The sequence below is a fragment of the Dromaius novaehollandiae genome, unplaced genomic scaffold (genome assembly GCF_036370855.1).
Source record: "Dromaius novaehollandiae isolate bDroNov1 unplaced genomic scaffold, bDroNov1.hap1 HAP1_SCAFFOLD_151, whole genome shotgun sequence".
NCBI lineage: Eukaryota > Metazoa > Chordata > Aves > Casuariiformes > Dromaiidae > Dromaius > Dromaius novaehollandiae.
The window spans coordinates 3492-27403 of record NW_026991482.1 but is presented as its reverse complement, the minus strand read 5'-3'; the positions used below and the strand labels follow the sequence as shown (position 1 = coordinate 27403).

The 23912-nt window shown below is 38.1% G+C and overlaps 1 long non-coding RNA gene across 1 annotated transcript; it reads right to left on the bottom strand.

Moving 5' to 3' along the window:
* Window positions 1–4789: 4789 nt before the first annotated feature.
* LOC135326770 (uncharacterized) lies at window positions 4790–22038 on the bottom strand. The gene is made up of 3 exons (XR_010387028.1): window positions 21985–22038; window positions 20844–21427; window positions 4790–4867 (listed from the first exon to the last, which is right to left on the bottom strand). It is a non-coding gene; the product is annotated as an uncharacterized LOC135326770 (long non-coding RNA).
* Between the last annotated feature and the right edge of the window lie 1874 nt (window positions 22039–23912).

Genomic DNA, 23912 nt, shown 5'->3' with positions numbered 1-23912 from the left:
TCTTACTTTCTGCCAGGCACTATATATTACAACCCTTTACAGATGTAACTAGGTATACAAATTTTTGTATGAACCATGCATACAGTAAAATATATGTCTTAAAATATCACAAAACTGAAATAAAAAGTTGAGGCATAAAATGATGACCATTCCTGACTGAGTCAAAAGCTTTTCAGGAAGGTATTACAAATCAGAGCAGAGGAACAGAGAGCATAGACAAATTTATTGCACTTTTTTTTGGAACTTCCTACTAAGTGTTAAGAGTTATTCAGTGCTTTCAGGAAAATGTCATTGTGGATATTTACAACGACAGTTATAGAGCAGAATGCACGTCTACCAAGAAATAATTTGGGCCAAAGCTGCAGTGCTATAAAACATCACCCATATTATCTTGTGCCAGAAGACACACAGAAAAGAGACTAGCCTAGCAAGCAGCTGTTAAGCCAAAAATATCCTAGAGCTGTATTTATTCCAAAAATATTTGCTCTTGGACGTAGTCCTTTGGCTCCTCTATCTCTAGAGAAGGGCAGAATTTTATACGAGTAGTCTGTATTTTTCCTGTTTAATCACCACTGCCCAAATATAAGTGAGATCTATAATAATATTAGAGAAAATACAAGTTAATGATTTATTAAAATATTTCAACATGTATTATTTTAACCTTAACAGGTTACTCCTAAAAATCCAATAGAAATCAGAAAGCTACCTAATTTGAAACAGGAAAAGTATTCTATTATCAAGAAATTCTATTTGCATTTTTGATTTAATGCCATTTCTATTCAGCAGTAACTAGTTTTAATAAAAACAATTGCAAACTGCAAATAAACATTTCTAGTATGAAAAAGAATATGTGTAGTTACCAGATTAGGAAGGACTAAAAGACTAAATCTTGAAGGAACTCTAGGCTTATACTACTGAAACCACTGAAATCTGAGAAAATGAGCAAGCATGTGCGCTTATATGTATATATACGTACACACACACACACACACACACACCCATATGTGCATGCATAACAACTCTTAAAAATAATTCTTAGAAATATTTTATCCAGCTCAGATTCAGGACAACTTTTCTTAGCATTAATTCTCGACAGGTTTGAGTATTACTAGGGACACCAACAGGCTAATTTTTCTTCCAGAAGACAGGAAATTTGTAGCAGTTTTGAAAACCTGGATGAAGAAACCCTGCTGTGCCTAATTTGGGGGGGAGAGCAGGTGACAGACGCCAACAACACTGGGCAAATTCCAGGCCTGAGGAATCTCCCATATTCATGTGTACCCACTTCTAGTTTTTTAGTCTCCCACTACGTCATTTTAACCATGGGCCACATGCTATCCTGTGAAGCCGCTTTCAAAGCTATCACGTTCACTGTCAGTTTAAAGATCAGGGTGGAATGGACAATGAACTTTGTTCTACGCTACCACTCTCCACATTATTAACTCTCCACATGGAAGTTTTTGTGATTGTGCTTGTAAATCAAAGACTAGTATTTTGGATCCATTCTAGTGACCTGTACCAGGAATTTACAACCTGGTAAAACAGACTGAATTTTCCTAAAGCCAAATATATTTACTCAGCGTTCACTTTGATCATAGGAGGGCTCTTATGTGACTTCACTCAGGAAAAAAGCTTGTTGTTGGAGGTAAATAACTTGAAGCAAAAATCTAACTCAAACTATAATTTGTAGGACTAATAGCTGCCACCAGGCTGAAATAAAGACTGTATCTATAGCATATTCAAAGGCTTAAATGATGCTGACCGGCATACATCTACTAACAATCTAGCTTGCTTCAGTACCGATAACATTGAAACTGGCAGCAGAGATTTCAGCACCAACTATACAACTTGAACCCTGAATATGTCCTTGTATTAGCAGCCTACACAAATTGCATTGCTGCAACTTCACTGGTCTTGTTTGCCAAAGTTTCCTAGATTAAGCCCACCCCAGCTACGATATGATGCTACAACTACATTCCTGAATGCACTTGCTGCCACCCTACAAAAGGGTTTAGACTTTAGAATTAACCTAATCATGTGAAAGATATAAACTATTTTTTTGCATTAACTTTTTTCCCCACAATCAATTTACCCTGTAAAACACAAGGACAAAAGGTACGGCAGCGTAGCAACTGACGTCCAAAAGAAAACACACTTGACAGCTCCATCTCACAACGTAGCCATTCTGAAGTCTAAACTTTTTATACTTAAATTTTATTTATAGTTTTATATGCATCTGCTTGAAAAGAAACTAGTTCTTCAGTTTCAGGCATTCAATAGTGTTGTCTCAGACATCATTAAAATAATACTTACAAATAAAAAGAAAATGCATTTCAGAAAGTAGTTTGCTTGCTCCAGCAATGTAGAAGAAACACCTTTTAGATAGCTTTACAAAAGGGTCTGGGATGAAGAAAGGCGGCTACTTGCAAGTGTTAGTAATCTGACTGCCATATTCAAAACAGCAAGTTCTTCACAGTAAAAGAAGCAACTCAGTGATAATCTAGTACTTCAGAAAGATCTTAGCAAAAGAGCTAACTTACCTGCTTTGAGTGAAACACTCTCATCCCATCATTTTCTCAGTGTCTTAGATATCTCTTCAATACACAAATCCAGCAGGTATTTATAGATCACTCCGATTCATTATGCAAATAGTATGTAGCCTGCTGAATTTAATTGAGAGGGAGGAAATACCTGCAGAAACAAAGATATGGGAATAAAGAAGTTTTCCATGAGCAGTGAATTTACATGCAGCAAGAAATTTTAACCATCAAAACTTGCTTAGTATTTTAGAAGTATAGCTCCTAAACCAAATCTGTGTAATTTAGCCACCTCTAAAGACAGCTCAAGCACCTTTCTAGAGAAAGTATTGTAGGAAGAAATACACGAGGAGAAGGAAAGGTATAGTATACTCACCAGGCGCGTGTTAACGACAGGAAACAGCAATGCTAAGAGGGCCCCATTTAACATATGCATCTGCAACCTTAGAAGAGAGATGAGATATTATTTTCACAGATTAGAAATGAAATGCAAAGTTTTTATGTAGTATGTTATATGTACATGTTATGTATAGTTATGTAGTATTTTATGTAGTGTATCTTTCATAAAAGGTAGCAGGAAATTTGAGAAAATTCTGCTGGCTTTAATTTGAATAAAGCCACTGTTCACTGCAATAACCAGGATAAGAACTCTCTTTAAATAAACATTTTAATAATTTCCTGAAGTAGGACTGCTTTCTATAATGAGCTTTGGATTCCTAGAAGGTTTTGACTGCCTGTTCATATTAATCCTGTTCATATTAATCCTGTTCATGGTCCAGGCTGCTAAATGGTTGAAATTTTGCTGTTCATTTTGCTTTCAGAGCTTAAAATAGACATTTGAGAAAGTTTTTACTTTCATCCAACTCCATAAATGTACATGACATCAAACTAAAGCTTTGGGAATTTGGAAGAAGTCTGATTTTTGAGTCACTTAAATAAAAGAATTATATTTGTAAAGATGCAACAGAGAATCCCAAGCAAAGAACAGGGAAAGAAAGTAGTATTTAAATTACAGTGCTGTATTTTATTTTATACAGCTTTCAGTCATCTCTCCCTGAACCACTGTTGCATCAGGACCTACAGAAGTAAGGTCAGTACTGTTTAAGTCTACTTTATATAAGAGACAAAGTAAAGCATAAATTTCATTCTACAACCACTGCCTGTCATAAACTCTATTAAAAATTACAAAGTTTATAAGTAACTTGGGGCGGGGGAGGAAGGTATTACAATTCCAAAACAGTTCTTCAAATGTCATTTATATGTCAGGACGTCAGAAAACAGAAAGGCTCATTCTGAAAAAGAACAAATACTGCAGCCTCTGCCCTGCAACCAGTCCTTTGCAAATGCATAGTAAATCCAGGATTTCCTAGACACCAGACTTACTTTGCACGCTCTCTGAGATGAAGAGGCACTAGTACTGTATCTCTGTATTCAGCCTACTCCCTGCCCAAATAAGGAGCAGCAGGAAAAAGTTGTAGCGAGACAGTAGCACCTCCAAAACAATTCATGAGGCATGCCCCCAGCATCATATTTTCCAGTCACTGCCTAGACTAAGAGAAGAAAGAGCCGAGTGAACTGTCACGGTGGCAACTACAGCCATTCCTGATTATCATTCTGTCTGGGAAGTCCCATGACCCTCCTCACAATATACTAGCTGTACCCCTATCATGCAACGCACATGAGAGAGGGCCTTTGAGAGCAAGAACTCTATAGGTAAGAACCTATAAAAAGTATGGGCTGTTTACTGGACTCTACTGCACTAGTCCATTAGACCACTTCCTAAAGTTAGTAACAATAAGCAATATTATAGAAAAGATTGCACACATTTGAGAAATACCCAAATCAGTAGGAATCTGCTTTAACTATTTAACTTATCTCCACATTTTAAAAAATAGACCCATACTGTACATATGGCCTTCCATGAAGATCAGCTACTAATTTTTAGTGAAGATAATCAGAAAGTACGAGGCACATGACATACATTTAACAAGCCCATAGGTTATTCTGTAGAAGGACACCTGTGCTCTCATCAACTACTGCGCGAATAGGTGTTGCCTGTGAGACCAAAACCACCACCAGTACAAAAGAAACAAGGGTCAGTGGACTCAGCACCCACAGCTGAAGCCATGACCCTTTTCAAGGTCTCATCATTCAGTCCAGCCAGTATGTCTTTCTAACTAAGGGCTGGATGCGTATCTTACTATTTTATGACTTAAGCCACAATCAACTTCTAAGCACACCATGCAAGTAGACAGAAATGCAGCAAGGATGGGGCATTACCTGAAAAGAATCATTGCAACCCGACATGGAGGACAGTCAAGAAGAAAAATCTGAAACATTAGGCAAAAAAAAAAGAAAGAAATTAATGATACGATCTTATTTAAACTCTATTTTGTGTATCTTTCTTCCTCAGTTCTGTATGTGACAGATCACTTCTACTAGAAGAACTGTTTTACAGCAGAGCTGGAAAAGACTCAAAATCATGAACAAATTAAAAGATCTCACATTACCTACATATACAAGGATTTAAGCAGTATGAGCAGCATCTAGGATTCAGCTTCTGCCAGTTCCTAAGAAGCAAATCAAGTTCTAGTCCATTTGAAATTCTCTCATTATTAAATATATATATACTTATATATAGATCTCTCTCTCTCTCTCTCTCCCTCTCTCAGGGCTTTTGTAAAGCAGATTACTGTATTACCAATCATTTCACTATTGTAGCCTCTATAGCCTTACTTTGGGAAGTGCTAAGAGGCTTTTATAGACAACCATCTTACATTAGATCTTCAAGACTGGGTCCGGCACTGCTGAAGCAAAGGAGAGTATTGTCATCATAAATGCTTAGTATTCAGCACAGCAGGGACCTTACCATGACCAGAGGATATCTCAGTATCCGTTCTATAGATAACCTTAGCAGTCATCTTTAAATACATTTGTTGCCTTATTTCCATAGAGTATTTTTGAAGTACTGTTTAAATTTCACCAGTAATTAGCTATCTATTTCCTAAAACAAAAAGTAGCCTAATGCAATTTGAGCAGTATATATTTGTTTCTCTTCGCAGGCCAAACTCCTACCATAAATACGACCTGGTTTAAATCCTTATGTAATAAAATATTGTTGATTAGCAACAATCTCCCATCTAACTTTCACAGCAACTTAAAACACTTCATATCAGCAAGTTTTACTCTGGATAAAAAGAAAAAACTGTGCAAGTGTTCAGTGTTAACCCCCTACCCCCCCTTTTTTTTAAAAAAATATTGTCCACTATGGGGGGTTGGGGGGGGCAGAAGAATTCCTTCCTAGTTTGGTCTGCTCTCTGAGAGAAAGTATTTCAGTAAAAAATGGATCATGCTTTTTTCTGTTGTTTCTAAAATAAGTGCACAATAGATTATTTCACTGCCAAGCTACTAGTCAACTCATTAAATCACTCCAAGTGAGAATATTTGAAGAACATGTCCACTTTGGGGACAAGTTGGATAAACTGAACAAACCTATTTCTTTGAAGTGCTACAGGGCCTACCTGGCCAGGTAACTGATGGATGTTCAAATTAATTACTAGCAGGCAATGTACTTGCTATAGCAACAATCGAAAGGTTGAAGGCTGCATCATTCTATTCAGCCCTTGTGCCTGAAAGGGCCTGTTATTACCATATGAATAGATGCGCACATTTCAAATATTTTATTTCCAGTGCAGGTTCCTAATATACAGCCATTTATTTCTCTAATCAAATTACTTGTATGTTTTAATTCAAGTCCGTCAGTCTCAATAACAGTTTAGAATGTACACATACACTCACAGGAAAAAAAATCTTTTTCCTTAGTCATACAGAACTCTAATAGAGGCACAGCAAGAAAAAGGCATCAATTAATTTAAAGAACCTCAAGACATTTGCTTAGTGAATGCTCCTAAAAGCCAATCAGAGTTTCTTTCAAGTCTTGTATTTAAAAAGCAAGCCATTTCTACTCATCAAGGAAGGTTAAAGAGTAAGTGAACACAATGGATGCATGATGACAATCTGCTAGTGGATGCTTTCTTTGCTAAGGAAAAAACAAAAAACCCACAAAATCTTATGTGAGGTCTGTGTATCACCTTACACATTAAGGCCCATATGGCTTCTGGGAAAAGTGTCCAACACTTACTAATTACATTTCATCATTCTGTCATTTGATATTTTTGCAACAGACTCTGTCTACTAACTCAATTAAAGTTTCATCAACTGTGGACTATATCCCTTCTGTCGTGGACCATAAAATTTTCCCTTCTGTGGTCTCTTATAATACCTGTTTTTTCCCATGCTATTTGTATATATTCAAAGTATATATTCAAAAAGTCCAACTTTTTAAACATTCCATGATATATGTTAACAGAAGGAGAGACGGCATTTAGAGTCCCACTAGTTCATTTGAACCTTTAAATTCAGGTATCTTATGATTTCCTTACATTCATTTGAAGTACTGTTCATACTTAAATGAAGAAAATTCTATTCCTCCAGTACAGATTTCATTTTTTTCTTTTTATTTCCTACATCTTAAAAAAAAACAAAAACAAACTGAAATGCTTTTCTCTGTGTACACAGAGAAATGTGTCTTAATCACACCAGTCATTCACTTTTCTGACACACTGCAGAGCGTTCCAACTACTGAACGGCAGAGGAAAAACTAGGGTACAACTCTATGTAGCAGCTGAATCTTAATGTACCTGCTGAATCTCACCATTGAGGTGAAACAGTAGCAAGTATTAAAAAAGTATGGTCATAATAGTTACAAAGATTGAGATGAACTCATCAACCTAATCCAAAATACTTTACTGCCTCAGAGACAGGCAAAGAAGAGAACAGGATTCACAGCTGCTCATTTTCAGGTCAGCTCTACAGCAACAAACACAGTTTCCGGATTTGTGATGGCAAAAGAAATATTAAATATTTTTGAGCATGCAAGTCCCTCTGTTATGAGGGATCTTTCAGAAAAATGTGTTTGTCTTTCATTTTTGGGAAGGATAGCAGGGAATTTAACTGGCATGTTTATGTTAAAACTTTAAGATAGTGAAACAGATCTTCAAATGTTTCAGCTTTAGCAATTTAATATCAAGCACTTTCTCTCTAAATACCTACTTTCCATGATAAATAAACCTCACAACCTCTTAAAAGGAATGTTTTACAGACCCTTTGTAGCAGATTTACAGAGGATTATTTCACAGAGTAGATTTAAATGTTAGAGAGCACCATCATTCAGCTCACATAGTAATTAGCAGCCTGAAAATACCTAGTTCACAGCAGACACGCTCATAAGCTCTAACGTACTGAGTGTTCACATACTCATTCCATAATAATATTACATTTCACTGTCATACTGGAAACGCAGTCCTTAGCCTTGAGGTAGGAAACAGCTAAGTCTTATAAACTGAACAATATCATATAAAGTTAGTGACATGGCTGTGAAGAGTACCCAGCTTCTGTGTTCCTGGTAAAACTCTGAAGGTTTTACTTGCTCAGACTAGCAGAGATAATAGCCCCCATCCTAGCTGGCACGTTGCAGACACGAGACAACATATATTTTAAAGTACACTGAAGGAGGCTCTTCCACACACGTTTTTATCTGATCATCATTGCGTACATTCAAGGCAGAACAGCTAAACTTTCAATTTAGAAAAAAGCTAAGAAACAACCGCAATATCCCTCCTCATTTTACCCATTATATTTTCACGTGTTACAAAGGAAAAGAAGGACAAAAGAATTAACTGGAAGCCCAAAATGTACAAAGTAACATTTGAGAGAGGAAAAATAAGCTATAAAATATTCATTGTCTGACCTGCTGAATTCTGGGCACAGTTTTGGTCATTCCCTTCCCTCTCACTTTTACACACACACCACCCACCCAAAAGACAGCAGATTTGGGAAAGGGTTACAGAAGTCAACAAGAATGATCAAAATGTATTGAATAGCTTCCATACATGGATCAATTTAACACATCAAGCATCTTCGACCTGAAAAAGATTTTGGGCTGAGGGGAGCGAGAGAAAGAGAGGATACAAAATCATGGGTGGTCTTAGGACTTGTTATCTGTGCGTTTCCTTACGTGGGCACAGCACTGTGAGTCAGGATGCTTGAGAGACAGAAAGCAGCATTTCAATCTTTCACCAGCACAGGACCAGGAGATTCTGAGATTCTTTTCAAGTAATAAACTACAAAGAAATTCAAAACACTGGTAAATCTGCAAACAGAACTTCACTTCAAGCCTGAGGACCCAGAAGAAAACAGAAGTCAGAAAGTCAGTCAAATTCCTAGTTGCTCTGCAAGACCATAAGTACCGTCCATCCCCATGGGAAATATTTCTGGCACGAAGAACTGCATGAGCAGCACTCCCTCTGCACAAGCCCAAATACAAAGGTCACACCAGAACACATGATGGGTCACCAGGGCTGTTAGAAGTTGGAGACTGTAAGGGAGAGGATTGCACTGCTTAGCTATTCGTCTACTGAGAGGAGACCTGAAAGAGACTAAACTCATGGTTGCATTGAACCAACCCAGGACTGGGTTGAGAATCAGCCTGTTCCATAATGCATTTCTTGAACCATGCACTGAGAAAGAAGAGAAAGCTCCAAGTGATATCTGCAGCTCTGGGACAGACTGCAAAGAAGGAAAAGGATATTTCCCCCCCTGCATTAATATGCTTAAAAATTGTATAGAGTGAACATGTATGTGATCCAATCATTCAGTATTTGATGGAGTTTCCAAGAAATATCATGTCTGAGTTCCTTAAACAGCAGCGATCATTATTTTCTTAAATCTAATTTATTAGTCATCTGCATTACTGTGGTAGGTAGTAGAGCCTGTATGTAAAAGGACTATTCTGAAGACCTTATCAAGGTAATATTGCATGAATTTATCGAGGAGAACTTCTGTAGTGACAGACAGGATCATGTGAGAGACTACAGAGCTGCACAGGGATCAAAAGATAGAAACATTATGACCTAGAGCAAAATGTTTCTTCCTTTGGACTTAGACGCACTGTTCTCTCTAAGAAGTGAGCACAGCAAAGTCTATTAGGATTCACACCACTGTTAAGTGAGGTCAATGGAACATTTCTCTCCCTTGTGTATCAGTCCTCTCCTCCCATGCAAAAAACACAGAGAGAGAAAAGGCAGTCTTCACTATTCCTATGGTAATGTATGCCAACTCTTCATTTATCAGCTAGTCCAAAAGGAATATTCTGCAAAGTATGCCTTCCCTACCTTTAATTTCCTGGCAGGATCGAGAAGATAGCAATACGTAGATATCACAAAGTATTACATTTGCCCTCCACAAATTCCTGTTAAACTCCTTCCCTTTTAATCACCGGAAGCAAGCATAACCACTCAGAGGGAATAAGGAACTGGGGAAAACAGGTAATTCTTTTTTTTTTTTTATAAATGCATTTTTAGAAGTCAGAATTTACAAAAAAATTACTCCTTGACATTGCAGTAATGTCTCTAGGTAAAAGTCAAAAATAACATGCATGGAAAAAAGGCTAGATATCCACTGAAATAAAGTGGTATTTTGCAGCAAGTTTGGGGGCTTTTATTGATTATATCAGTTTTCCTAATGGCAAAAATATTAAAATGCACCCACATCTCCAAAGTGTGAACAAATTTAATGTTGGAACAAACACCTAAAATTCACAAAAGACTGCAACTTTATGAAACCACAATGAACTATGTTAACATTAACCTGACAGCTCACTTAAGACAAATTAATTTTCTAATCTGCATGCACTATGGTAACCCCTAATAGTATTTTCACTTCTTGCACTTTAAAGCATTACTTACGCTGCAATTACCAGATCAGTTTTGAGATATTCGAGGTTTCCATTATTTGATTTTTCCAGTTCATATGGAAATAATTTTATTTAAACAGTCTTTCACAATTTGCAAATCTAGACTTCAGCAATGTGCATGTGCACCAGTATGAGTTGGAAAGAGGTAAAGAACACAGTCAGACACATGGAGTTTTCCATTTTCCATTTAACTGTATTGCTAGATTGGACATGGTAAGAAAGGAAAGGGATTGGGTGAGGGGGAGGGTTGTTTGTTTTTTTAATCCAGCAGTGCCTCTTAAGTACATTTGCTATCAATCACTTTTGGTGGAGGGGGGAAAAAAAAAAGTCCCTGATGCAAGCAGATTTTCCTAAATGGCATTATTACAAATCCAACATGCTCAGATGTTGAGAGAAACTCAAACTTCAAGATGTAAATGTCCTGATATGTTACCAGGCTACTACCTATAGTAGCTAAAATTTACTACGTTAGGAAGATTGCTAGCATTTTCCCCATCTTGCCATTATAAGGCATGACTAGCCTACAATTGAGATCCTAAAAACAGCTGATTAAATCTCTAAAATGAAAGGCTATGATACATGCTGGAGTCAAGTCTAGAAGAATTCTCAGATACTGATGAGAAGGTATATATTTGTTTTACAAGCTCCAAAAGGTTTATGAGAACACTGCCATTTCAAAAATCATTTCTCATGTCAGCCACAAATTTTCCCATTTGTCTGTTTGTCTAATGGTTCCTCGCTTCTTTGACATTTGATAAAGCCACATTCCACCACTAGTTTGACTAATCAGCATTTCAGAAAGCAAGACTACTAAAAATCCCAAGAGCTGTTCTCAAAAGGGAAGCACAATCTTTCATTTGAAAAGGATGCAACTAAAGAGTATAATAGCAATAATGTATCTGAACTGAAGTAAAATATCTTTTCAAATATCTAGGCCTGGATACCTTCCAATTTATTTAATGTTACTGTGCCACTCCATGTGCACTATGAGTAAGGAGAGCTGGGGTTTTTTCTATTACTTGGCTGCCTCTCCAGTTTTGGATTCCAAAATATTCCAACACTCTTCAAAATATTACACCTAAAGCTCCCTTTAGAAGTATTTTAATGACATTATTTTTGAGTTGGTGAATTGAGGGAGAGAGTATAGTCAAAACTTGTCATGAAACACTTGTCTTCTACTAATCTTTGTCCTACTGAGAGACAGATATGCAGAAAGATGATTTTGCTTGATCAGAAATAAACTAACGGCAAAAGAAGATGATCAAAAAGGCAGAAGGGGAAGGAAAGAACAAGTCACGCAACTAACTATTCCAGATTAAGCTTCAGACAAAGTAGCACCCATCACATAGATAGGAATGTTTACAGAAGTCCAAGGAAAGTTGTTTCTGGCAAAAGTTGCCTGAGCATGCTACAGGTAAAACTCTCATGTCTCATAAATGCAGCACAGAAGATTTCATTTACCTTTAATAACAGCAGCTTGCCTGTCTCTGTGAGCCATCTGTTTGATTTAGTGCCTGGTTGCAGCCGCAGCAGACTGGAAATGTATCTTTCTTTTCAAACACTCCAGTCATGCTCAATTAACCAGGTCATAAATTGATTGTTTTAATACACTATTTTGAAATGAAGAGGTTAGCTTTTAATTGCTACTTGCAACATTCAGAGCAATATGAAAAATCCATGACCAAATTCTGGAATGAATTAAAGAAAAAGAGAAAAAAGGGGGGAGGGGAGGAGGAGGGTAACCCTCTGCTCAATCTCTACCTAAATAAAAGCCTTTACTCTTTCTTAGGTGTATCAAAGTACCCTCTAGAGCAAAAGAGATTAAAAGGTATGTTTAAAAGGTTACAGTACATTGGCTTTCACTGTAAACGTGAAAAATATCCATTTCCCCCCTACAATGATAAAACATAAGGCAAGGAACATTCAAGCAGCTGGATAATTTAAAAGGTGAAGAAGATTTTGTTAAGTCTAGAATTCATTTTTAAAATAAGTTCAAAACAATCAACCTATTATTTCTTATCAGAAAGTAATATGCTTTAATAACTCCACCATAAACCTCGATACCGAATCAAGGCTGTAAATTAGATGTTGATCATTTTTATTAATTATCAATTCAGCACAAAGCAGCCATATCATTTAGAAGCCATCTGTGTGCCTACTAAAAAGCAACTCTTTAAAACTCATAAATACAGTTTGACAAATCAGGAGATAAGGTTAAGATCTTTTAGAATGCCAAATCTGAAAAGAGAACGGACACTAAGAGATTGTTACATTCTCCTTGCTATACAGCAACAATTAAAACGTACTTAACCTCTCAGCATAAGAAGCACAGTTGCCTTTCTGCAGCTGTCAGATGGATTCAGGGATTAATTAATTTGTCCTGTGGAACTGTTAATCTATTGTTAAGAGTACTCACAATTCAAAGCAACATTGCTGGCAAAGCATTACATAACACTACAGTAAAAAGTGGTTCCTGTGTTACACAAAACAGACTCTGGGAACATCTGAAGCTGCCTGCCCCTCCTTCCAACCTCCCAGTTTCAACCTGGGGATGAGAGAGGTGTAGCAAGCTGAACAATTTCCATCTTCTACTCTAAAGACTAAGTAATGTCTTGTAAATATATATATATTCATTGGGACATTCTAGGTTAGTCTCCCCTTACATAGGCTTAGCTTGTTTATCAGAAGAACCTGTACTCCGTTTCTTCCATTATATAGTCCTAGGTGAAAGATTTTCTAGACTTCTCGTATTTTAGGATTAATTATTAACATAGGACTCAGGTCTTCCTATGTGTATCACAGCAGCATTAGTAATGACATCTTAGGTATAGTTCAGAGGGAAAAAAAGTGCACTGAGGCTATTTTTCTTCCTTTTCCTCTAATCACCATCTGCACTAGGCCTTCACTAGTAGTGGGTTACTTCCTTCCCCACTCCTAGCTTAATGCTGTTAGCAAAAGGTGACAATAAGAAACTAATCTGGGGGAGAAGAAAAAAAATGCTGACTAGAAAAATAATATTCAAGTCTCCAACTTCCTAATAAAATACTACAGGTTTAACTTGCATTTACATCTGTCAATGATTCCGTGAAAGCTCACATGTTCCCAATAAGATTTTCATATGCATATTCATATCTATTCACTTTTGTTACATATGCAAAGCATGAAGTTTCATATCACAGCTTCCTACAGAAGCAAAACCATTTTAGCATATTCTTGCTCTACTCTGCCTCAAGTCACTAATACCTTTTTATTGTCACAGTTCACCAATCCCTCAGTTGTGCTGATGAAACAGTTTAAGGACCATATACATTTATTCCTTCAGTAGACAAAAAAAGCACATTCTGAAAAAAACCTTGTTTATATACCATTTCCTAAGATATGCAGCTCTTTCATATTTGACATGTTACAAGGATAAATTTACTAATATTCCCTCCAAAAAACTAAACTGCTTTTCAGGGAATCTGCCACAGCAACAAAGCATGAAGACATTAAGGAAACAATGTTAAAAGATCAGGGAAGCTGAAAAAAATAAAATGCTAAAATGAAGACAATTGTAGAATTAAAAGACCTTAATTCATCGAGGCGTTAAAACTCAAGTCTTCAGTAACTTGATCATATAATCTGCCTCTCTCCTCCTTTATTTCCCCCTGCCCCCAATAATGGACACTTCAGTTTCAACCTTTCTGTTCCTCTGTTCTAAAAGCAAAATAATGTCGCCTAATATCACAAAAAAGTAAATTATTGATATTTTGGGGGGGGGGGGAAATCATACATTGTTACAAACATTAAAATTAACTTTCTTGTGGGCTATTCTGTAGATTAAAACCTGAATGGTATACTGAATGTTTCTAGCTTTTCTTTCCTGGCCAATACAGGGGGATGATTGCATCTTCAGCCTCAATAGATGTTTTGGCAAAGATATGCAGATAGTGGACAATGATTTGGGAAGATGAAGGTTATTTGGGAGTTTATTGGTAGTTTTATTGAAGACTCTGCATAATCTTATATTTTCCTTGTTTTATTGGGCTACCTCTTCTAGACTTTGTTTTACAAAAAGTTCTTTGACTTTATTCAATTTCATTTAGACTCTTTTTTTCCCTCCTAAAAATAGAATATTATGTTCATCGCCTGTACAGATACAAGCATTCTGCCTTTACTACCTTTTGATCCTGTTGGCCAATGGCAACCAAATTTGATAGACTGCAAGATCAACTTTCAGATAATTAACTTCCCATAGCTTTTGTCCAAACTGATGTCCAGGCAGGGCAGAGACACCTTGTAAGTGCCTCCCAAAGCCTAAAATAATAATAATAAAAAAAGGTCAAAATGGCATTGCACATGAAAAAGGTTTCCATTAAAGAGTGCCATCAAACACAAAATATAGATATGAAAGAAACCAGTCTACACTGTTTTTTGGAGTTTACAGAGCTAATTTAAAAGATGAAATAAAAACAGCTGATGTTATTCTAGTAGGATTTGAAAAGTAAGTTTCAAAATAGTACCTTTTGAGTATGTCAGGATAATTATGATAATAAAACGAGTCTTAAGCACACTGATTTTTTTTCTTGAGCACAACTTAGAAGATGACTGTATAAAATTATTTTTAATTTTTTACCCAGAGAGCAACTATCTTAGATCATAGGATTTCAATTAATTCTCAGGAAAAGTACAGTCACCGACATTCACAATTACCATACGTATAAGGGATCAGTCCAAACTGAATTAAGTTCTGTTATGAAGGAAGAATTATGCAAACAACTATAAACTTAGCTTGATACATGACTTATCTTCTACCTCATAGCTGCTACAATACCGTATGGAAAAGGCTTTCTTTTCCTAGATTTGTTCTCTAAAAATTTTTAGTCTTTTAATGGTCATGTACATCATACCTTAAAACACATACCATCCATACTTGCCTTTGCAGTTTGTCCACAAAGCTGAGTTTCAACTACTCTCAGTCCTTTCACAATACTGCATCTATCTATACCCTTTGTAATTTCTTCAGGTGGACAAAGTACTGAAGAACAGAAATGTTTTTCTCCCAGTTTTCTGAGCACTCGCTGCAGAGCCCTATATCCGAGTAAAATACGAGTCACCTGCAGTCCCACCAACGTTTTCTAGTCAAAAATCCATAATTTGTTTTCCATATTGGCAAAGAGAATTATATTTTGGAGATAATCACTAACCACTACATCTTCAGTGATTGGCTTATTACATTTATTTCCCTGGACTTCAGAGTTATAGGTTAGTCCTTCTTTTGCATAAAAACGCTTTATTAATGAGCTCAATCAAGAATACTCCTGCTTTATATATAACATCAGAAGCTGATAGAATTAAGAGGGTTTAGCTGAGAGAATTAAGAGAATTTAAGTTTTTGGCTTGATAGAGAAGCTAGAATGCAATAAGTTTCTATTTTTCCAAGCTGCAGGATTACCCAGAGATTACCCTGTGATTACCCAGAGATTCGTACTGTTCTTCTCAGTCTCACTAATAAGGTATTTGGAGATGATTTTTGATTATGTTAAAAAATTAACACCATGTACCATACTAAGTACTTCTGGAGCAAGAGGCAATCTTTAAAAACATCAGGATGATACATATGTAATAGTTGTTTTTATTATAGAACATCATGTTAGCCAAAGAAACCGGAACAGTGACATAATCCAAAAAAACCCCAAGGCATATAGCACCATATTCCTGGTAATTTAAGTTGGCATTTCACTAACTACCAAAGTATTAAAGTATAAACAACTAAATTCACTTGGCACTAATTACTTGTCAATCTGAATAAATACAAACCCTTACCACATGACATGACATGACACAACATACCTGTGCCCCTTGAACTACTGCCATCCTTCTAGCAGTGAAATACACCCTTTGGCAAGAAATAAGCCTTGCCGCCAAGAAATACTGGTGCTCTCGGTGCTTCAGTTGTTCTCTATCTGCCCTTTTTCACCACACACTATGATGATTTTCCTTTCCAGGAATCAGCTTTAAGAGGAAGTATTGCAAGTTAATTTGCAGTTAGAGAAAGAAAGACTTGTTTTATGCTGAAGACAAGCAGCATGCTTCATCATCTGATGTTTATGAGCTGCGATTATGCACATCTTCCACTTAAGTTTAAATGAAGGATTTCATGTCTACCAGATAATATTTCAGACCACTGAAAGGATTGTTGACCTTGCTACAACAGGCTCACACAGCTGCTAAATGTACTGATTTGGGAATAAGCTGTAAGGTATACTATGCTCCATATATATGCTCATATATATCTCCTTACATTTTGGAGAGCTTACATTGTCATAGGAAATTTTGCCTTCACTCCTCTATATCTTCCCCAAGAATCATAATACATGCAGCAGTGAATGAAACTCTGTAAAAAATAGCTTTGCTTTAGAATACTGCTGCCCTTTAAAAATTGCATAACTCATTAAACTTTTACATGCAGGCTATTGCTCACATTACCCAATACAGTTGTTGCCATTATTTAGTGTCATTTCTATAAATATTTACTGAATTTATGTAATCAAACGTTCTTCATACCCACTATCAAACAACAGGCTACAAATGACCCTAGATTTTTAATTCAAGGTTTTGAAGAGAGAGAATATAAAAAACACACACACTGGACTCTTCCAAATATTAAAAGATATTTAGGAGCAGTGTATGAAAATTAAATTTACAATCACACCTAAAAATCACATTTGACCACCTAATCAGATTTTTTCCAATGTTTAAAAAATTGGGGGGGGGGGGAGGGGAGGAAGGGGGAGGGGGAGGGAGAGAGAGAGAATTAATGAATTATACGCTGGGACAGATTCCCAAATGATGCAGACTCAGTCAAGCTATATTTATTACGTACGTTCTAAAAACAGCCCATTGTTTCTAAAAAACACAGTAGCCTCTTACAGAGGACAGGAAGGCTCCAGGTCTCTAAAGAAGCTAAAACTGGAAATAGTGAACATAGGATTTATTATTTATCAAATTACAGATGTACTTAGCAGTGATTTTAATTATACAAAGTTCAGCTCTAAGATCAAGATCACTGCGTGAAACTCAACTCCCCTATATTTTAGACATTTCTTCCCCTTGTCTTCCCCCCCCCCCACTTTCCCTTTAATTTAGTTCCCTTTGCCTAAAAAGATCATTGTTTGATAGAACCATCCAGCAATGTGTGACTATTTCCTAAAAAGCATTTTCTTAAGGACATAAATTTTGCATTTAGGACAGTCTATTCCAGCCAAAGGTATGTTCTATACATATGGTAAATCTTTTCCTGCTATACAAGGAAAAACAGGATTGCAATACACTACTGGTCTTAAAATGTGTCCCCTTTAGCATACCCTTTCATGCCAGGTTTACAGCAGTATCATTGGTCCAATCACATACTCAGTCTTAATAACTGTTTTTCTCTTTTTTTTTTTCTTTAAGAGGTATTCAAATCATCTTCAGTAAGAGCACTCCACGTAGAGAAAGAACTTAAAAAAAAAAAAAAAAAAAGTCAAGCTATAACAGAATTCTTACTTTCTATAGAGGCCATTTCTCCTGCTACACCACACCAACTAAATAACTGCACTGCACAAATACACCTCCATCCCCGTGGGATAGCTGTCAAAGATACTACAAAAATTCCCATTCTACCTTTATCCAAAAAAAAAAAAAAAAAAAAGCAGCTTATCAAGAAACAAATAGTTTCGGTTCCCCCCACCCTTTTTTAAATGATGCTGCACTTACATCACAGGTGAAAAAACAACATTGTCATTCTTCCTCCAAAAGTTAAGCAAGAAACCTAAACTAAGTCCAGGTGTGGAAATAAACTGTATTATTTCTAGATGATTCAACTAGCTGACAGGATGGCAACAAGCTCTCTGAATCTGATTAACCAAGAGAACTGTTTTGGTAGTTTAAACGAGTATGTTCGTTTGACCAACACTTTAGCCTTCTGATGACACATCTAAACTAGTTCTTCCTGCTTATGAAGGAGATTTGATTTGAACACTGGTTGGCGTAAGTGATATGCAGAAATTAGACACCTGAACAAAACACATTTATTTGCACAACTCAGTAACCATTATATTATGCAGTTTTGTCTACTCAAATACACCGCAAGGTTTAAGTCTCATTTTATTTTGTTAGTTCATTTCACTTTTAGGTCATTCAAAAGCAGGACTTTTGCTTTTATGCAGACAAAACTGGAGGGCAGTTTTCAGTTCCAAATATTTCTGGCTTACAGCCCAGAGCCTTTGTTGCTCTGAGATGAAATAGTCTCAGCTTAGAAAAGGAAAATAGAAATCGAGTGCAAGAAGAGACCTTTACCAACAGCTACTGTTGGCTTCCCTTTCAGTGACCTCAAATGTTGCAGCACGTTTCATCTCTTCACCTCCTACCACTGTTCATCCTATTGTTTAGGCCCAGCAGCAGGATTATGTACAAACAATTGTAAGAACAGAAGAAAATGGTAACATTGTATTTTCATATATCTCATTGCCAACCTGCTGCCTTGAGCAAACTCAGAGCAGAAAAACAAAACTCACAAGATTCCAACCGTATATATTTTTTCTTGCTGATGGAAGACATCAGTCTTGTTATCTAACTTGTTTTCTCTGTTGAACGCTGTTGTTTTGCAACTGTTTTCATGCTCGACATTAAACATGGGCCTGCCTATACCTAAGGCAGCTGTTTAAAGATGAAGAGGCGTAACTTCTGCATTTTGCTGACATACCATCTTCTGAATTTCACAGAATAAACTGCTGTATAATAACTAATTTCCAATTAGTTATTAGCATAGATTTAAACATGCTCCACAACTGGTTTGCAACTGTGGTCTGAAAGAGATTATTTAAAAAGAGTTGCCCATGCCTCGCTACAAAAGGTAAATCTCTGTCTTCCCGGAGGAGACCATTAATAAATGAGCTAAATAATAGTAGCTCCCTGATTTATGCATAAATACCAGCTTTTTCTGAACACCTATAATAAATATCACATTACTATTGTAACATAATATCATAATACCATATCAGGGGAACTAAACTTATCTGTCATAACAGTAATCTAACCTTACCTTCTAATCCAGAGAATTAATTGGAAAATCTTCCAGTAAATATTAAGAGTTAAAATAATATGGCCACATTCCATTTCTTTTCATTTCTCAAATATTTCTACAGCTCTTGCCTAACTTATGTTTTCCATTTCATTACCAATATTGACTAATTGATTGCACAGCTATTGTTACTACTTTATGGGCAGCAAGCGTCCTATAGTCCTATGAGCTAACGTTGCATCACTGCTAAGCAATTTACATACCCTACTAATTAAGTTCTGGAACAGCAAGTTAATTGCTATAAATGTCTTGCATATTTCTGTAAAGAGCTTGGTTTTCCCCTCTTAAATGGATACCCATCTCCCTTAGACCTCTGGTACTACAAGAAAACAATGTTACCATTCCTTTTTCAGAAAATGCTCTCCAGGAGTGAAAGTAAGAACTGGCTTGATCTGATACAGCCTAGATCAGTTGCCCCTGATCCTTTGCCTTCTGCAAAGGGAGACTGAGAGTAAGAACTACATTGGTTTGATTTTTATTTGTTATTGCTATTAGACAGATATTTTTATCATGGCAGCTTTTATGAAAGTCTTTTTGACATTCTTTTATTAATTCTTGAGCTTAAATTTTGTAAATTGTCCAGTGTTGAGGCTAGAGCATTAGAGAAATTAAACAAAATTATAAAGGAGTTTGGGAGATGTCAAAAATAATTACATTCTCAGTGAAGGTGACTTCTAGGTACATGTACAGGACCATTGGAAAATAGAGCTCATAAGGTTTAGATATCACAGTTCAATAATTGTTTATGAACATTTCCAGTATTCCAACCGCTACACAAACTGTATATTAAAGTGCATCTGCAAGCTAGACACAAGTCATTAAGTTACACAGTGTACCCACAGGTATTCAGCCAGACCACTTATTTCATCCCACAGATAAATGTGACAGAGGTAAGACTGGCCTCCTTACCATTCAGCTTTTAAAATTAGAAAGCCAGTATCAAAATTTTCTGCACGAGGAGTAATTCATTTCTTCAACAACTTCACAAAACACATTCACATCCCTGAAAAAAAACTTACCTGAAAACGTTACCAGTGAACTACATCAGCCTGTTAGCAACAGCCTTGCTTTCATTAAATTTGGTGCAAATTTTACCACTACTGTCACTGGAAACAGCATTTTCTATTCTTGAAGCAATGATCAGGTAAAGGTAACTAATCTTTTGCCTTTCCAAGCAGGAAGTTTGACATTAGTATTTTCATTTGACGTTTGCTTCTTCATCGATTTCAGTTTGGCCAATTAAAAACTAAATCATTATTAAAAATTTATATCAATTCTTGACATTTGTACCCTTGTTATGCACTTTTGGTCCACAACTGACTATATAAAAATACTGCCTTGCAAGTATAAAGCTAAAGCAAACTTCCTGGTAACCACACATGGGCCTTACCTCCATCATAGTGACCACATGACATGGACTCAGTAGGTAAATGACAGTCTTGGTAGCAAACTTGAACCCCACCTCCAGCCCAAAGATGAGACAGAGAGCCACCAGTAGCAGATTTTTGCCCAAGCTCTCCTGCTTAGCCTGGGGCTGCTGTAGCAGATGACCCTCCAGCTCCCTGCAGTGCAGCTGCCTCAGCTTCCACAGGGACAGAAGGATCTCCACAAAACCCACACTGAGGAAGACCAAGCTCTCCAGCAGACGCTGCTGCCCGGAGAGAAAGGCAGCGCATTCTGGCCCTCCATTGCCAGCAAAGCTGGGCTCCACCCCCCCGTACAGCCAGTCCAGGAGATTATGGAGGCTGTAACGGGACATGGTGGGATAGTGCCTCTTCTCCTCCCCGTCACTGTCCAGGAACAGGTAGGAGCAAGATGGAATCAAAGCCAAAATGCTGTCGGGCTGACGAAACATGAAAGGCAAGGACGTCCCCTCTGTTCCCTCCCGAGCTTCAGGAGAAGCCAGCAGCCCACAACAAGGCTACACTGGGGGGTTTGCCTCTTGACGCCAGGACGGTAACTGCAAGCAACAGCCTGCAAGGGGAGAGGAGTTACAGATGAACGGGGTCACTGCACAGCGGTGCCAGCCGCTCGCCCCGAGACCCGTTACCCTCCCAGCCCCGTTAACACCCTTCACTCTCCTCCGCCTGAGCGTTACAGGACTGCCCTTCTCCTCGGCCGGCACTCCCACGTGCCCCGCCCCGCGGCCGCCTCTCTCCCCTTACCCGGCCCCCACGCCGTCCTGCGCCGGGCTCCTCGGCTCGCTGCCCTCGGCCTCGGCCTCCCCCGCCTGCGCGCCCTGCTCCCCCTGCCCCTCGGGGCCGTGCGACAGCCCTGCGCGTCCAGCCGCCGCTGCCCGGGCGCCGAACGGCCGCTGCCCGGGCACCCGACGGCCGCTGATTGGACGCCGGACGGCCGCTGATTGGACGCCGGACGGCCGCCGAGCGGCCCCTCGCCCAACGGCCCTTCGCCCAACGGCCCCTCGTCCGCGCGCCCAACGGCCCCCCTTGCCCAACGGCCCTTCGCCCGCGCACCCAACGGCCCTTCGCCCGCGCGCCGCGATCGGCGCCCTCAGAGCAGCGGCCCGGGACCTCAGGCAGCGGGAGCGGATCTCGGCTCCGTGAGGGAGCGCGGCTCAGAGGCGGGCCCGGCGCCCCCAGCCATGGGGGGGCAGAACTCCCACTAATACCTGTCATAGTTCAGCGCATGTTCTAGGGGATAACACATCCTATCTGTTATAGAAAAGACCTTCCTAATACGGATGAGTAAACTGCAGTAAGCAGAAATTACAGTTATTTCAAATAACAAAGGTTTGTAAAAAATACATACAACAGAATTCCAATAGCTAAATTGAGTTAAGATGTAACAAATGTCAGACTAATTGTAAATGTTTCAGTGTTTCAAAAAGAGATTTGGATAAATTATGCTCATCCCTTATGTGAGATTAGCTTTGCTACTTAATTTTTATGGAGGTTCTTATAGAAGGTCTTCGGCATTCCTTCATCCACAGCATCTGATGTTCAAATATTAACATTTTCAGTTGTGGTGCCTTAATTTATAAATAAACAGAGGGCCTGAAAATTCAGGAGCCAAGAGGTGCCAGGCAGACGCTGCAGAAATTAATAGAAGTTTATATAGAGGCTATTTTGGATGATACTGTTGTGTTTCTACTTGGGGAACATTTTTAAATGGATTAATCTTCAAGTGGAAATTGTGAACAAGTGGCTACCTGACAGAGGGGTTTTTTTTGGTTTTTGGTTTTTTTTCCGCCTCTCCTCTTTGCCCTTATAGGTGAAACTGAGCACAAACTGAATCATATTGTCTGCTGCAAAAAGAAGTCATCCAACCCCATCTTTATCTGTCATCTCGTTACAGCATGCTCATGCTTCTGTATGAGCTCATTGTTAGAAGTTTTTTAAAAAGATCTATTATATATAAAAATATATATGTATTGAAAGGTGCTAATCAACCTCAAGCAGGTCACGTGACTGGTCATGCGGATCTAAAATCATATCAGATTTTTTTTAAAAATCTTCAATATATGCAGATGTTATACGGAATTTCTTACCAGTGTAGTAATGCTATACTGATGAATAAACAATCCTGCAGGTTTTTAAGGACGAGGTCAGCAATACTTCCCACCGTGGCTTGGGGGGAAAAAAGGATAGTTTTGTCTCCTTTTTGTACACAGCATAATGCACAACGCATTTTTGTCTAACTCTCAGTAGCCGTTGCTTAAAAATATGGTTCAAACTGTAAAGGTGTGCTTTTAAAATGAGTTAATGCCAGACCCTTCTGGACCAGAGTTTTGTATCACTAATTAAAAAAACTGTTACAAAGTCTACGGTCAATCAGATTTGTATGATATTTTATAAAAATGCTTAGAATAATCAGTCTGTCTACAGTGTTTCTAGGGCACCTACCTCCTCAGCACGCAAGTGCTGAGAATGCTACAGATGTTTTCTGTGTAATTGTGGGTTTATTTGTACAAAATGTGCAGTTCACTGTGACATGCACTGGGACAGAATAGGTCTGTTTGCTTAAAGCTGATCAAGAAACGCTTTCGTAAATGGCCTTCCCTTGTAATTATGTTTATTGCCCTTTCAGATACGTCGCTGGTTTTAGATAAAGACTTTTTTTTATTATTTGGGGTACTTTATAAGAAGTTAAGGTACAACCACGTAGCCTGTTTCACTGTTTTAAGTTGGAACGCTAACTTCCAATGAGCACTAATCAGTTTGCCTTATTCCATTAAAAGGGTTTTCTTTTAATTCTTTTGCTTAATGTTCCTAAAAACCATGCTCTGTAAACTGAGTTAGACGACAAACCCCTAGAGCTGACGTGAAGCTGCTGCTCAGTCGTGCTTCAAGCGGCCGCCTTCTGCCCCGACTGCTGTAGCACTGACGTCCCACCATCTCCGCCCCGCTGCTGCTGGTGGCAGGGGGAGGGCACGCTCGAGTTCTGACCTCAGATATACTGCTGTTTAATCGAGACAGTCCAATCCACTGGCACACCCTGG